The sequence below is a fragment of the Lynx rufus genome, unplaced genomic scaffold, assembly GCF_022079265.1.
Source record: "Lynx rufus isolate CCGP_SWC_20201006 ecotype Redwood Valley unplaced genomic scaffold, mLynRuf1.p SCAF_27, whole genome shotgun sequence".
Lineage (NCBI taxonomy): Eukaryota > Metazoa > Chordata > Mammalia > Carnivora > Felidae > Lynx > Lynx rufus.
The window spans coordinates 12,469,577-12,473,527 of record NW_025814842.1 but is presented as its reverse complement, the minus strand read 5'-3'; the positions used below and the strand labels follow the sequence as shown (position 1 = coordinate 12,473,527).

The following is a 3,951-nucleotide window of genomic DNA, read 5'->3' as shown; positions in this document are numbered from 1 at the left end:
AGAGAGGAGTCTGAGGGCCTGGCAGGATGGCGTTGCTCTTACCTGAGACGGGAAGGCTATTGGCAGAGCAGGCGAGGGCAAAGACTGGGAGCTTGGTGTTCGCCATTAAACTTGAGGTGCCTCTTTGGCATCCCAAGGGGAGTAGGTACGTGGACATAGGAGTTTGAGCTCGGTGGGATTCAGCCTCTGGTCACGCCGGGCTCTGGGTCATCCCCTGACATTTCCCTTCTTCATTTATATCCTTTGCTGAACGTGTCACTCCTTTTTTTGGAGCTCATGTACTAGCCGCGTAAGTTCTGACTCATGTAGACAGTTGTTCGTGAATCAAGCTCAAGACCACGGCCTGGATGGATTCCCTTTCTATCCCTCAGCTACACCTAATCCTAGTTGTCCTTCACAAGCCGGTGAATGCAGGAACTGACAACAGAATAACTTGCCATGTATGCCTTTGTAATGGGTGGAAATTTTCGGACCTTGCTGACCTTTGGGAGGAAAAGCCAAGGCATGCCTCCAGCTCTTTCCCTCATTACTCTGACACCTGTCTCTCCAGGAGTTGGAATCATTCCCATTGGCAGATTTAAAGCTGGAAGCTGGTGCTGGCTCAGTCTATCCTGCTCACTGAGGGGAGATTCTGGTCACATGACCAAAGGGAGAAGTAACAACATTCTGCTGGGTCCTGAAGGTGACCTTCCTCACTGCCAAGCCGCTCCCCTGGAACGCTGCTGTTCATCAGGAGTGGACTTGCACCCATTCCCAACTACCTGGAGGGTTTTTTTGAGATGCTTCTGAGTCTCTTTTTTAAGAAAAAAAAAAAAGTTCATCTTTAAGGAATCCAATCCCTAGCATTAGTATATTATTGAGGCCAATGCATGCGTCCTTGGTCCCTTGGGCCAGTGGAACAGGGCATCTGCGAGTGGTCCCCACATACCACGTGGTGTCTCCAGGGGGCGCTTGTGCTGAGTTTAGGATTTCAAATGTTGTAGATGCAGATCCCAGATTTCATACCAGGATCCCCTCCAAATGCCAATTCATTTGAGATTTTGTGTCTTCTAATTTTGTTTACCTCCAGATTTCTACCTGTTGTACTAAAACCAAAATAACTCAAAGAAAAGTGCTTTTTTATACACTTGCCTCCCTCCCGCTGCCCCCATTTTCATTATTCTTTATCCTTTCTGGGCCTTGTGTACTTGCGATGTTTATTTACATTGCTGTAATCATATTGAATCGGTACAATTTTATATTATCAGTATTCTTTCCTTTTTTTTTTTAGTTTATTTATTCATTTTGAGAGAGAAAGAGCACACATGAGCAGGGGAGGGCAGAGACAGAGGGAGATACAGAATCCGAAGCAGGTTCCAGGCTCTGAGCTGTCAACACAGAGCTCAATGCAGGGCTTGAACCCATAAATCGCGAGATCATGACCTGAGCCGAGGTTGGATGCTTAATCAACTGAGCCACCCAGGCTCTCCCCTTTATTTTTTATTTTTTTAATGTTTATTTATTTTGAGAGAGAGAGAGAGAGAGAGAGAGAGAGACAGAGAGACAGTATTATTCTTAACAATCAAGTCCTGGCTGTGTGCTACACCCCGTGCTAAGAGTTTCACAGCCATGTAAGAGCTTCGTTTAAAGTTTATCATCACTCTGTAGTATTTGCATCATCCTTCCTTCATGGATGAGGAAACCGAGGCTCAGAGCAGAGGCTCATACCCATCCTTTAACATCGAAAGACCATGGGATTTGGGAGCGGTTGTTCGAAAGCCACTGATGGTGCGATTTGGGGCGAACCACGTATTTTTTCTGATTCTTACTTAGTAATTCCTACCTACCTCCTGAGACTGCTCAGGACTCAAAGAAGTGATGTATCTGAGGGTAGTTGATAAACGGTGATTTTTATTGTAATTAAAAACAATAATTACAACCCTTCCTTAAGAATTCTGTTGTTGCATTTAGATCATCTTTTATTTATTTACTTTGGTTGTCAGAGTGACGTTGCCATGAATATCTCCTCTACCTTTATTTTTTATATTCTTCATAAATCCCTTAGGACAAAGGGATATATTGTGGAGTTTTAACACGGTTCCTGGTATGGATTACCAAGAGATGATACCAGGTCATACGGCTACCAACGATGCGTGAGGGGACTAGTTTCACCGCGGTGTTGTAATACCAAATAATTTCTTTTATTTTTTATTTTTTTATTTTTTTATTTATTTTTCAGTATATGAAATTTATGGTCAAATTGGTTTCCATTCAACACCCAGTGCTCATCCCAAAAGGTGCCCTCCTCAATACCCATCACCCACCCTCCCCTCCCTCCCACCCCCCATCAACCCTCAGTTTGTTCTCAGTTTTTAAGAGTCTCTTATGCTTAATACCAAATAATTTCTAAAGTCCCTCGAAGGTAGTGGCTGTAAGATGCTACAGCATTATTTGGGTGGACATTTGCTCGACTATAAGCGAAGTTGCACATTTCCCCACATGCTTGTTTACTCATAGCATCTCTGTTTTCATGAATCGTCTTCTTCAGTTCTTTGCCAGTTTACATATTAGGGATTTAAGTTTTTGGTGTCAAGATACATAAACTCTTTACATAACAGAGAAATGAACCCTTTCCGTATTTGCTGTGAATCTTTTCTCCAGATGATACTTTCCCTTCGGTTTTAGTTCTAGCCTTGCCAAATGGTTATTTACTTTCAAAATGTACAAGCTGTCCATCCTTTGTAGTCTCTTCCAAGTTAACTTATAAAGTTATCATCCCTTGTGCCGGCGTGTTAGCAGCACACATGCTAAGATTGGAAGGATACGGAGAAGATTAGCCTGGCTCCTCGTGCCGGGATGACCCCCACATTTGTAAGGTGCTCCACATTTTTTATGGTGTAAGAAATATATCTCAGTGAAGTGGTTACAAGAAAAAAAAAAAAACCTAGAACTTATCTTGCCTCTAAAGATCTGAAGCAATACAGTAAAACAAGTTCCTTTTTAGAGGGGAGGGTTTTATTTAAGTTTTCTTATTCATATTCACTGTGATATGTGACTATAATTTTCTTTTTGTGTGTTTTACCTTTATCAGGCTTTCGGAAGAAGATCATGCTTGCCTAATGGACATAAAGGTACTCTTATCTCTTTTCGCACTCGGGATGTTTTATACAACATCGGAATTATCTGCTTCTTTAAAGTGTGAAAATTGTTCTTGTGGAAACGCTGGGACCAAGTACATTTTTTAGGTTGTTATCAGATAATTTCCCCAATTTCTTCCTTGGTTATTATTCTGTTTAGATTTATACTTCTTGAGTTATTTTTAGTAATCTATATTTTTGTAGAAATTATTCATTTCATTGAAGATTTCCACTTATTAGCCTACAACATCCTCATTGGATTTGGAGGAAAAAAATCTATTTTCTCCATTTTTGTTCTATCTCCTTCCTCATTTCTAATTAAAAATGTTCCCTTAATTATATTTGTCAGAAGTTTGTTTATTTTCAGAGTCTTATCAAGAAAACAGCATTTAAACTACTTCATCATTCTCCTGCTTTATGTTTTACAATTTATTTATTTTAGCTTTATCTTCCCTCACTGCTTCTTTTAAAATTATGTTTCCCCTTAACTTTTAAATGGAAGGCTTTGTTAATATCAACTTGGATAATCCCGGCCTGAATAGGGTTCTGAAGACTGAAATGAGTTAGGGGGAGAGAACGTGATGCATTAGCATATGTTTATCAAGCGGCCACCAGCCAGGGCTACTGAGGGTTCGTTCACCAGCCAGTTCAATAGAGGGAAATCCATTCGGGAAGTTGGAAGTCGTTGTGAGGCGTTGGGTGCCTGGTGGGAACCGTAAGCACAGGTCTGACGAGGAGCCACAGGAGGCAGAGATGGGGAGGAGGAGGGGGGAAGGAAGGCTCTCCTCCCTCCGGCCTCCTGCCAGTGCCTCTGTTTGGCAGAAATTAACCAGAA

General features: G+C 41.7%; 1 non-coding gene across 1 annotated transcript; it reads left to right on the top strand.

The window, feature by feature from the left end:
- The first annotated feature begins 2,760 nt into the window (after positions 1 to 2,760).
- On the top strand, positions 2,761 to 2,870 carry LOC124519419 (U6 spliceosomal RNA). Its single transcript, XR_006964101.1, has one exon. It is a non-coding gene; the product is annotated as a U6 spliceosomal RNA (small nuclear RNA).
- Positions 2,871 to 3,951: the final 1,081 nt, after the last annotated feature.